The sequence below is a fragment of the Mustela erminea genome, chromosome 21, assembly GCF_009829155.1.
Source record: "Mustela erminea isolate mMusErm1 chromosome 21, mMusErm1.Pri, whole genome shotgun sequence".
NCBI lineage: Eukaryota > Metazoa > Chordata > Mammalia > Carnivora > Mustelidae > Mustela > Mustela erminea.
Genome location: NC_045634.1, coordinates 18,692,010 through 18,704,925, shown reverse-complemented (window position 1 = coordinate 18,704,925; position 12,916 = coordinate 18,692,010). Strand labels below are relative to the sequence as shown.

Genomic DNA, 12,916 nt, shown 5'->3' with positions numbered 1-12,916 from the left:
GCTGATGAGGGGAAAAAAAGAGTTATCTTTTGCCACCATAATACTGACATCCTTGATCTATTTACTTTCACATTCTTTGTACCTTTATGTTTAAACACTTGGAAGAATATAGCAGTACCTTCCTACTGATAGACTCTGTCAATATTTGCCTTTTAATTCAAATATTTTATCCATTAAGATTTAATGTAATTAATGTGATATTTTGATTCTCAAGTTATTTGTATTCTACTTTCATTGCTTTTTGTTCCCATATCCCCCCTTTCTTGCTACAGTGTATCATTTAAATTTTTCCATTTATTTCAGTTTAATTTACTTCTTAGCTCTTATTTTTTAACTTATATATTTTAAAATTATTTTTAATTTTTTATTTATTTTTATTATTATGTTCAGTTAGCCAACATATAGTACATCATAGGTTTTATATGTAGTGGTCAAAGATTCATTATTTGCATAAATCACCTAGTGTTCACCACAACATATGCCCTCCTTCATACCCAACATCCAGTTACCCCCTCTCCCTCCTCTTTTCTGTAACCTTCAGTTTCTTTCCTGGAGTCCAGAGTCTTTCATGGTTTGTCTCTCATTGTTTGTCTCCCTTTCTGATTTTTTCCCATTTAGTTTTCCCTTCCTTCCCCTGTGGTCTTCCACGCTATGCCTTATGTACCACATATGAGTGAAACAATATGATAATTGTCTTTGCTTGACTTATGTCACTTAGCACAATCCCCTCCAATTCCAACAATGTCTGTGCAAATGGTAGGTATTCATCCTTTCTGGTGGCTGAGTAATATTTCATTGCATATATGAACCACATCTTTATCCATTCATCTGTTGAAAGATATCTCAACTCCTTCCACAGTTTGGCTATTGTGGAACTGCTGCTAGAACACTGGGGTGTGTGTGCCCCTTCTTTTCACTACCTCTGTATCTTTGGGGTAAATATCCAGAGTGCAATTGCTGGGTTGTAGAATATATCTATTTTTAACATCTTGAGAAACCTCCATACTGTTTTCTAGAGTGACTGTACCAGCTTACATTCCCACCAACAGTGTAAGAGGGTTCCCCTTTCTCCACACCCTTGCCAACATATGTTGTCTCCTGTCTTGTTAACATATATCTTTTAATATCCATAGTTTTAGCTGTGAATTGGAATTTCAATTTGCATACCAACTTTTCAAAATCTACTTCGAGTTAATACCATACTTATGTAAACTCTAGAAACTTGAAACATCTTCACATTGACCTTTGTAATTTCATTATCTTTTTTATGTATGTATATATTTTTTCACATCTATTTAAATTTTAATTTAAACAGGCTATTTACCATTTTTGTTACAAGAGCTGATTTTGTTACAAGCTTTTCTGAACATTCAGATTTCTCAGTGATGCTATTTCCCTTCAACTTAAAGTATAAATGTATGTATGTAAAAATCTGGATGTTCAGTAATGGTTTGATGGTCTCTTAGTTTTCTTTCATCTAAAAATATCTTTATTTTGTCTGCATTTCTGGAGAATACTTCTGAATATATAATCATGGGCTGGTAGTTCTTTCCTTTCTGCATTTGAAGGTATTGCTTCATTGTTTTTAGACTCCATGGTTTCTGATGAGAAATTTCAGTTGTTCAAATAATTGTTTCTATGCTTGTAGTACATCTATTTTTGCCAGAAGCATTTGAGATTTCTATGTCTTTTTTTTTTTTTCTTTAGCAGTTCAGTTATAATACGATTTGGCAAGTTTTTTGTTTTCCAGTTAACCTTATCTGTGGTTTGCTCACCTATAACTATATGTCTTTAACACAATTTGGAAGTTTTCTATTATTTCTTCAAAATTTCTTTTTCTCCCCTGTTGTTCTCCTTCCAGGACTCTCCATACATGTCTATTAGACCTTTTGATACTATCATGCATGTCCTTGAATCTTTGTTCTTTTTCAAGTTTTTTCTTTCTGTCCTTCAGATGGGACTCTTTATATTGAGCTAAATCTTCTAGTTCATTGACTCATTTTGCTCTCATTTTCATCTTTATAGTTAGCCCGTACAGCATGATTTTTATTTCTGATGTTGTGTTTTTCCACCTCAACTTTCAATGTTATTCCTTTTGGTTTCTTTCCCTGCTGAGACCTCCCATTTTTAAAATTCCTTTCAAGAGCATTTTCATTTATACTATGGCGCACAGTTAAAATCATACCTTAAGTCTCTGTCTGGGTTCCAAGATATATGTAATTTCAGGGTTGGCATTTACTAATAGTGTTTCATTTTTTTTTTTTAAATGGCCACATTTTAGCATGTTGTTTATTTACCCAGCTACTACTTATTTATTATTTTGCATATTAATAATTTAAATTGTATCCTGTGTTTTCAATGTTGTTATAGAAATACTTTGGGTCAAAAAAAGAAAAAAGAAATACTTTGGGTCTTATTATAATCCTTTATAAAACATTCACATTGTTGTTGATTTAACTGCCAATCAACTGAGTTAGGTTCACACATGAATTCTGTATTGCCCTCTGTGGCTGTCCAAATTTTGTGTCACTTCTCAAAGCTCTTGACATACTGTTTCAGGTTCATTTCATGTATCAGTAACTCAGAGAAAAGGCTTGGGCTGTGTTCAGGTTCACACACAGAATTAGGCTACCCCTATCTCTTTTTTTTCTCCAACAAGATTACCTTCTTACTCTCCCAGAAAGATGGGGAAATTTTGTCTGCTCATGTTGATAGTCTCCTTTGTGACTAAAAATCACCAAACAATTGAAGCAATGCCTACAAGAAACTAAAGCAAACACCTCCAGCCAGCCAAGTTGCTTCTCTGAATTTTATCTTCCTCACATAATCTGCTCCCTTTCATTTGTTTTTGAAAGTTTACAGGTAGCTTTGGTTTCTTTTTATCTTTGTATTTTGTTCAGAGATCTTGGTTGTAATGAGGCAGATTGGATTTAATGTGCTTGTACTGTACCATTATAGTGGAACTGAATTTCCAAATTCTATTTTAAAAGAATCATTCTAGTTGCTGTGTTGAAAACAGACTATAGATAGGTATGGAGGGAGGCCTGCTGGCATGCTATTGCACATATCCATATGAAAGATGATGCTGAACGGACCAGGCTGGTAGTAGTGGAAATAACGAGATGTAGCCTTTTTTCAGTACATATTTTAAAAGTGGAGCCAACACAATTTCCTGATAAATTAGATATGGAGCATGACAGAAAGTGAGACATCACTGATAACTTCGAGAATTTGGGCTTCTACAACTGGAAGGAAGTTTTGGCCATTAACTGAAATGGGGAATACTACAAGTGGAAAGAATTGTTTTGTCAGAAGCTTAGCTTTGGCAAATAATTGTTGAACCACCTATTATACATAGAAGTGGGTAAATCATATTAGCAATGGATATATAAATCTAGAATTCAGAGGAGACTAGGCTACATATATTAAAATAACCAGAAGCCAAAGTTTACAAATGGTATTAGTAAGTTAAAATCTATAAAATCCCCTAGGGAAATGTTCTTCAAACTTTAGCATTCAGGAGAATTACCTGAAGTGCTTATTAAAACTAAATTGCTGGGCCCCAATCCCAGAGTTTCTGATTAATTAGGTCTTTAGAGGGACTCGAAAATTAGCATTTCTAACAAGTTTTCAGGTCATGCTGATGCTGCTAGTCTGAGGACCACACTTTGGAAACTACTGCCCTATGGTGAATGTAGACACAGAAGAGAAGAAGTTCAGTGACTGAGCTCTGAGGGAACTTGTGCTAAGAAATTAGAAAAAAGGATGAGGAAACAACATAGAAGACAGGGAAAGAGCAGTCTGTGGGGTGGGAAACCTGGAAGATTATGTGCTGGTAATGACAGTTTCAAGGAAAAGAGATCATCAGCTTTCATTTGCTGCAGATACGACAAGTAAAAGAAGAACTGAGAGTTGACTATTGTATATACCAATACGGAAATTATTAGTAACCTTTACAGTATCAGTTTTGTTGGAGAATTAGGGCAACAGCCTGTTTGTAGTGGATTTAAGTCATATCTTTATAGTGTAAACAGATTAACTGTCCCTGTAGCTCAGTGACAACAGCCACTAAAATCCTTTGCTCTGGCATTATCCTCAACAAGTACTGTTCCTTGTAGATTTTTTAAAGGAAGAAAATAAGCAGATCAACTGATGTGATTTTTGTATTTGCTTTATAGTACAAAAATCTTTAGTTCAAATTAATATATTGGATTTTGCCTTATGGCATCGTCTCTTAAAAGTTAGGCAAGCCTGAACCAGTTTTTCTGATCCTGATAAATCCCGCTCCTCTGTCAACACAATAGGGTTTCTGGAGCTCCCCCTGAAGATCAGACTGAAGAGCTAAGGCCCCATCGAAGTATCATTCTTCCTCTGAAGTCCAATATTATCTTTTTTTTAAGCAGCCATAATATCAGTTTTATCTTATAAAAAGTAAGAATTCTGGACTTTGTAATTTCGAAAGTTACTTTGATCTTTAAAGTTCTATGATTCTATGCCTTTACATTAGAATAATATTCAGAAAGAAGTCAGAAAACATTTCTTTCCCTAAATTTCAATATTTTCATATTGTAGTCAGAACTTCAGGAGTTTTACTTATTCATTATTGTAGGTATTTCCAAATAAGACACCATTGTGTATCTGATTTATAAAAAGTTAGAGAATTTTTAGGCAAATATATCAAATACTAAAAAATTTTTGACAGTGTAAGATCCCTCCATGTAAAATGTTTGTACTTAATTATAAAACTGATATAAAAATTTCTGTTATTCTGAGAGAATTAATAGTTGGATGTAAAATAAACTGTGCAGAAATCAGGTTTCTAATCCTACAGCCAAATAAAACTAAGACCGGAAAGTTCAGCTCTTTAAAGAATAACCACCCCATATTTTTGGTACACAAGCAGCAAAGAACAATAATTTTTCTATTATAAATCTTTTCAGTACAGTTGTATTTATTATTTGATTTCCATGGAGGGACAATATAATCTAGAACTGAGTGTGATGCCTTTCTTGTATTGGCTCAGGATTAAGAAAATTAGATGTAAGAAACAATGCTTCTATTCCATTAGAGCTTTCGTTCTTAAAGAATTTAAAATTTTAGAACAAGAAAATGTTTTAGGGGCACCTGGGTGGCTCTGTGGGTTAAAGCCTCTGCCTTCGGCTCAGGTCATGATCCCAGGGTCCTGGAATCGAGCCCCGAGTCGGGCTCTCTGCTCTGCAGGGAGCTCCCCCACCACCACTCTCTCTCTCTCTCTCTGCCTGCCTCTCTGTCTACTTGTGATCTCTGTCTGTCAAATAAGTAAAATCTTTAAAAAAAGAAAAGAAAAGAAAAGAAAAGAAAATGTTTCAAAGAATCAAGCGTGACCCTGTCTTTTAGAAAGAGGAGGAAGATAAGGTTCAGTAAGTGCATGAGGTCCTACCTCATGCCAGTGCTGAATTGAGAATCACTCTGTTGTCTCAAAGAAATAAATAATCACAGAGGTGGAAGATATCTCATTATTTTTAGTGTCCAACTATTATGTGATGCACGAATCACCCCCACAGTCTCCTCCATAAGGTCCTTTCAAACATCTGTTCATATATAGAGTATAAGTAAACATACTTAACACCCAGCAACATTTTCCTTAAGTAATTCTATTTATCAGCAAAATCTAAGGTTAGCCAATAGGCTTAATATATACAGTCTTTATCCTGGGGCTCTTGAAAATCTATAGACCTGTCCTCTATCTTTCCTATGTAATTGTTAACAGAATTTCCATCACAAGTTCAAGCCAATCTCCTAATTCTCCCAAAGCATAGTATTTCTTGCTTCTGTTGAGTTGGAATGAAAGGTTTTGGAACCTATTGGCAAAATTTGCTTTAGACTGCCATTTTTCTCTAGGTCAACTGTATGTTTTCCTCTCCATAGGAGCTAGAAACTTAAGAAAGAAGTCAACCTTTCCATAATTCTCTCACTTAAAGTTTCAAAGCTAATATTCACTGGACTGGTAACTCAGTTTTTACCAAATCATACGGCCATGCCATTATGTCCTTTCAGGCATTCCCAGTATCTACTGCCAGAAATTATATTCAATGCCAAGGGCAGGAAGTAAACACAATGGCATTTTCATTCATTTATTCACTCATTCCACATTTATTAAGTACTAACTATGTTTTAGTCTGGCAGCAAAGCGCTGAGATACTCAAGTACTAATAAGGCACTGTGTTTATTCTTGAGGAAATCGAGATCCTTTAGAAAAAGGTAGGCATGTATGCAAATATTTGCCTTGAAATATTATAGATCCTGTGGGAGATACACACATTTAGGTTACAAGGCAGAGAGAGCCTCCTATGTACATCCTACCCAAGTACTTTGTTGGTAAGGCCTTAGCTATTAGACCTTAAGTTCATGCTCTTTAATGACTCTGATAAAATAATTCCTAGTAATCAATTACTGAACCATTTAGGAGTTCAAAATTTTTTTTCAAAAACATTCAACACACTTAATGAGTTTCTTTGCCTGGGAAAATTCATGGACAAACTTGAACACATTAAAATGAAAATTTGCTGATGTGATTCAGTTTTTAGTTCTGGGTAAAATGCCATCAGCATGACATTTTCCACCTCATATTGTATTTCTGTGTACAGATATCTTGGCTTGTGAACTGAGCTTAGAGTCTGTAGTGCATAAGCGTGATACATGACTGATGAGTTTAAACAGAATTCATGCGTCCTTTAAAAAGATTTTAGAGATCACTTAAAAATGTAATTTTGAAGGATGGCATTTTTAGCTACAGTGGGCATTTTGAAATGTATGAAGTTACTCGGGATCATTTAGATTATTTTGAGCACTCAGAATTTGCACTGCCCCACCTCAACCATAATCATTCTTCATCTTCCAAACAGCAAATATGTGACAAGTGAATACCAATGAGCTCCCTCTATGCTTTTAAAATAACTCTAATTTCTTTTTTCAGCACATTCTTACCTGAAAATACAAATACAAAAGATAAGGATCTTCTAGCTTCATAATGGTACCCAAAACATCAATATAATGGTGTTGTTTAGTGAATACTACTCACCAGGGTGGGCAGCTGTGTCCTGCTGCACTTAAGGGGAAATGACTCCAGGTCTGGATTTTCATCTGAGCCATTTTCTCCTGCTTTTAAGGTGAAGTGTTCTGTGGGAATAAATGAATACCACCCAAATGAGAACAAGCAGAGGCTATTTATTCAGACTGCTACAGCACAGAAATCAGCCACCATCACTTGCCTTTGGCAGAGACTCAAAGGCAGCCAAAGAAGTAAGAAAGCTTTATAGTGAAATAAAGGAAGGATCTGGAAATACCCTGATTAGAAGTTGCTGGCATAGGGAAGCTGGAGATGCACTGACTGGAAAGGGCACATCTTAGGGGATTGGTCAGGGGAGCATGGGGAGCTTTTTCTGGTTTGTCTGGAGTTGGAGGTAGGGGTTAAAAACCAGGCAACTAAGTCCTTGACCAGGTCCTGACCATTCTAGGCTGACTGCTGCAGAGGCTGCAGTTAGAGTTTTGTTGTTATTTTTTTTTTCCTTAAAGATTTTAGTTATTTATTTGACAAAGATCACAAGTAGGCAGAGAGGCAGACAGAGAGCGAAGAGGAAGCAGGCTCCCTGCCTAGCAGAGAGCCCGATGTAGGGCTCCATCCCAGGACCCTGGGATCATGACCTGAGCCAAAGGCAGAGGCTTTAACCCACTGAGCCACCCAGGCGCCCCTAGAGTTTTGTTGTTATATATGGTCTCCCCATAATTTATTTGTATATTCAGTCTCTTCCTCTGAATGCCTCTCCACATTTCTCACATTAGATTACTACCGTCTGTTGTCTCAACCCGATGCAAAGGCAATTAGGGATCCTGAATACACCCCTCTCTGTTTCTCCGTAACTGATGGAACACCACTGGGCTTTTCAGTGTGAGCAGTGTGAGCACTTGTAAAATAAGCATGAGCTCTTCTGTGTAACACTAAATTCTAACTTGTGTAAGAATGAAAAAAAATACCTTTTGTGGAGGCATAATCTCTTATTTCAGATACATTCAACAAAGTATTTATCAAATTACATTTCAATAAAACCTAGTATGATATATGATATTCATGGATATGCTATTTTTTTAAAAAGGAGGGGGAAATTTTCTCTACAAGTAAACTTGAAGACAACTAGCTGTAAGTTTGGAACAGCCTGGATAGGGTGTACTGAGAGTGATTCAATGAATAGTGCTAAAGTTCAACTGGGCTTTGCTGCGTGATACTAGGATAGATTATATTTTTTCTTATTATTATACAGATAAAATCTTGTTTCCAGGTTAAGTAAGTAAAATACCTTCAGAGAACTAGAACATGATAAATTCATTTCTAGAGCTTTGGCTCAAAATTGTTGCTATCTTCTCACTGCTGCAGCACTTAAAAAATATTTTATCCCCAGATTTTGCTATTTTGTACCTTTTTTTTGGTACTTTTGGTTTTTGGACTTGGTTCTTCTAGAGCCTGATCGCTTCCCCTAAGTTTTTAATCAGTAAACTTAATCATTTGGCTCAGGATAAATCACACCCTAGTTCTCACCAGAGTTAATTGGAATAACTTAGATGATGAGATTTGGGATTTTGAGGTGATATCGTTGATAATGCTTAAATGAAACTTGATGCTAGAATGTTAAAGGCTTTCCAGCAGCAGGATGTTGAGATGGTAAATATATCTTGCATGTGGGAAGGACATCAATTTTGGGGAGCCAGGGGGTAGATTATTGTGAGCTGCGTTATATGCTCCAAAACATGTTGAAATCCTAGTGCTCACATCTCAGAATGCGATTTTATTGGAAACCAGGTCTTTACAGACTTAAGATAAAATAAGGTCATTAGGGTGGGCCCGAATCCAATGTTGTGACTGTTGTTCTCATAAAAAAGGGGTAAATTTGGACACAAAGGCAGACAGGCACTGAGGGAAGATGATGTGAAGACACAGGGAAAAGAGAGCCATCTACAAGTCAAGGAGGATGTGAGCCTACTAGGATCTAGGCAAGAGGCCTGGAGCAGATCCTTTCCCAGTGCCTTCCGAGGGGATGTGGCCCTGCTGCCAACTTGAATTGAGACTTACTGCTTCCACAACTGGGAGACTAGTTCTTTGCTCTAAGTCACACAGTTTGTGGTACTTTGTTATGGTAGCCCTAAGAAACTAATACAGATCTTTTGATTCTGAAATTTGTGCCACTAGGTTTTATATTAACATCTGTAGGTACCTATACACTATTAGAACTTTCGGCTAATGCCCTAGTTACCTTTCCTATTTAACAGACTGCTACTGGACTCGAGATACTGACTGGACTCTAAATATTTCACAAGTTACTCTTAACATTCTTCTAGTGGCTGAAATGTGCTATCAAGCTTTTATTTTATTAAACAGTGAACAAATGAGAATTGTGATTTTTTTAAAAAATATCTTTACTAGAGAAGCTGAATTACAAAGGCATGCATTTATTATTGATTTGGATCAAAAAAGAATGACATATTAGCAAACAGGAAAATACTTTCCTTACAAAAATATTTAAGTATTTAAAGTACTATCTAATATTTTACTTTTCAGCTAAACTAGGAAACCAGAGACAAAAATTTGGAACAATTGTTGCCAGTTTTTATATCTTACTGGCAAGCATGCTAGACACCCTGGCCCCCTAACAAACCTGTTAGGCTGGAAACTATTTCTTTTGTTTTTCTTTCTTTGTGAATTAAATCTTTTTGTGCCATTTGTTTTGTCACTGAGGGAGGAAGGGAAGCCAAAAAAACAAAAGTTGGAGTGAAAGAAAATACACAAATTCACTAAATATTTAAATGGTAGTTTCCCAGGTTGATGAAAAAGAAAGACACAGCCAATTCTAACAGAAATCATGACAACCTTCCAACCCACATTTTTTTCTTATCAATTTTCTCCAATATTTCATTTTTGCTTTATTGCAATTGGCAAGTATGATGCCCTTTTTTTTTTTTTTAATAACATAATGAAGGTTTGGGGCAACCCTGCACTGAACAAGTCTATTGGTACCCTTTTTCCAGCAGCTTTTGCTCACTTCCTATCTCCATGTCACTTTTGGTAACTCTCAATATATTTCACACTTTGTCATTATTATTGCATTTGTTTTTGGTGATCTGATCAGTGATCTCTGATAATCATTTAGGGGCACCATGAACCATGCCCATGTAAGATGGCAAACTTAATAAATGTTGTGAATGTTCTGACTGCCCGACTGAATGGCCATTACCCTATCACTCCCTAGCCTCTGAGAAACAACAATATTGAAATTAGGTCAATTAATAACTCCTACAATGGCCTCTCAGTGTTTAAGTTAAAGGAAGAATTACACACCTCTCATTTTAAATTAAAAGCTAGAAATGATTAAGATTGGAAAGGAAGGGGACGCCTGGGTGGCTCAGTTGGTTAAGCAGCTGCCTTTGGCTCAGGTCAGGATCCCAGCATCCTGAGATCGAGTCCCACATAGGGCTCCTTGCTCAGCAGGGAGCCTGTTTCTCCCTCTGCCTCTGCCTGTGCTCATTCTCTCTGACAAATAAATAAATAAGATTGAAAAGGAAGTAAAGAGAATAGTCTGGAAGGTAAGTCTCTTGTGCCAAACAGTTAATCAAGTTGTAAATGAAAAGGAAAAGTTCTTTTTTTTTAAAGGGAGAAGTTCTTTTTTTTTTTTTTAATTTTTAGTTATTTATTTGACAGAGATCACAAGCAGGCAGAGAGAGAGGATTGGAAGCAGGTTCTCTGCTGAGCCAAGAGCCCGATGCGGGACTCGATCCCAGGACCCTGGGATCATGACCTGAGCCGAAGGCAGAGGCTTTAACCCACTGAGCCACCCAGGAGCCCCTTAAAGGGAGAAGTTCTTAAAGAAAAAGTGCTACTCCATGAACACACAAATGGTAAGAAAGCAAAACAGACTTATTACTAATATGGAGAAAGTTTTAGTGGTCTGGATAGATCAAACCAGCACAACATTCCCTAAGCCAAAGCCTAATCCAGAGCAAGACTTTAAATTTCTTCAGTCTTGTGAAGGCTGAGAGAGGTGGGAAAGCTGCAGAAGGAAAGTTGGAAGCTAGCAGAGGTTGGTTCATCAGATTTAAGGAAAGACGTCATCTCCGTAACATCGAAGTGCAGGGTGAAGCAGCAAGTGCTGGTGTAGAAGCTTAGCAGCTAGTTATCCAGAAGATCTAGCTAAGAGAATTCATGAAGGTTTTCATACTAAGCAGAGATTTTCAGTGTAGACAAAATAACCTTCTGTAGAAGAAGACACCATTTAAGACTTTCAGAACTCAATGCCTAGCTTCAAAGTTTCAAAGTTCAGACTGACTCTTGTAAGGGGCTAATGCCGCTGGTGGCTTTAAGTTGAAGCCGATGCTCATTTACCATTTCAAAAATCCTATGGCCCTTAGGAATTAGGCTATCTACTCTGCCTGTGCTCTATAAATGGAAAAACAAAACCTGAATGACAGCACATCTGCTTACAACATGGTTTACAGAATATTTTAAGCTCACTGCTGAGATCCAATGCCAGCGGGTGGGGGGTGGGGATGGGGAGAAGGTTTCTTTCAAATGTCAGTGCTCAATGACAATGCACCTGATCACCCAAACACTCTGATGGAGATATATAATGAGATTAATGTTTTCATGTCTGCTAATATAACATCTATTCTGCAGTCCATGGATCAATGAGTAATTTCAATTCTCAAGTCTTATTACTCAAGAAATACCCTTCATAAGGCTGCTGTAGGTAATGATTCCTCTGGAAGACCTAGGCAAAGTAAATGAAAACAAACCCTTCTGGAAAGAATTCACCATTCTACATGTCATTAAGAACAATCATGATTCATGAAAAGAGGTTAAAATAGCAACATGAACAGGAATTTGGAAGAAGTTGGTTCTAGCCCTCAGGGATGACTTTGAGGGAGGGGTTCCAGACTTCAGTGGGTGAAGTAACTACAGATGTGGTGGAAATAACAAGAGAACCTGTATTAGAAGTGGAGCCTGAAGATGGAACTGACTTAGTTCAACTGGATAACAGAACTTGAATAAATGAGGAGCTGCTTCTATGGAGGAGCCAAGAAATTGGTTTCTTGAGATGGCATCTACTCCTGGTGAAGATGCTGTGAAGACTGTTGAAATGAAAACAAGGAATTTGGAATGTTCCATAAACTTAGTTGATAAAGAAGTGGAAGGGTTTGAAAGGATTGACTCCAAATTTAAAACATGTTCTACTGTGGGTGAAATGTTATCAAATAGCAGTACATACTACAGATATTCTCCATGAAAGGAAAAAACAATTGATGTACCAAACTTTATTGTCTTATTTTAAGAAATTTCCACAGCCCTCTCAGCCTTCAGCAAACAACAGCCTGATCAGTCAGCAGCCACCAACATCAAAGCAAGACCCTCCACCAGCTAAAAGGTTGAGTTTCTGAAAGCGCAGACAATAATTAGCATTTTTAACAACAAAGTATTAATTAAGATATACACATTTTTACACTAAAAATACTATATAGTATAAACATAACTTTTATATGCACTAGAATGCCAAAATATTAATTTGGCTTGCTTTACTGTGATACTTGCTTTATTCCTATGGTCTGGAATCAAACCCATGGTATCTCTGAGATATGCCTGTATATACATTGGATTTCACTTGCCTATCTTCCATCTCTATCCTTTTCTCTTAACCTTTTAAATTCTGTATTAATTTCCATTTGATTTTGCGGATTTTTTTCTTTTCTCCATGTCCCTTACTGATCAATTATCCTTTGGTTTTTCATTCCTTCGTTCCTTCCTTTCTCCTTCTTTTCTTTCTTTCAATATTTTATTTACTTATTTGAGAAAGAAACTGAGTGAGAGAGAAAGAGAGAGAAAAGGCCGGGGCAGAGG

The 12,916-nt window shown here is 36.6% G+C and overlaps 1 long non-coding RNA gene across 1 annotated transcript in view; it reads right to left on the bottom strand.

The window, feature by feature from the left end:
* The window catches only part of LOC116581721, a 136,427-nt gene that overhangs the window by 67,689 nt on the left and 55,822 nt on the right, over window positions 1-12,916 (bottom strand). Inside the window, exon 3 of the long non-coding RNA XR_004282188.1 lies at window positions 7,061-7,158. This is a non-coding gene — a long non-coding RNA (uncharacterized LOC116581721). The remainder of the gene's footprint in view (window positions 1-7,060; window positions 7,159-12,916) is intronic.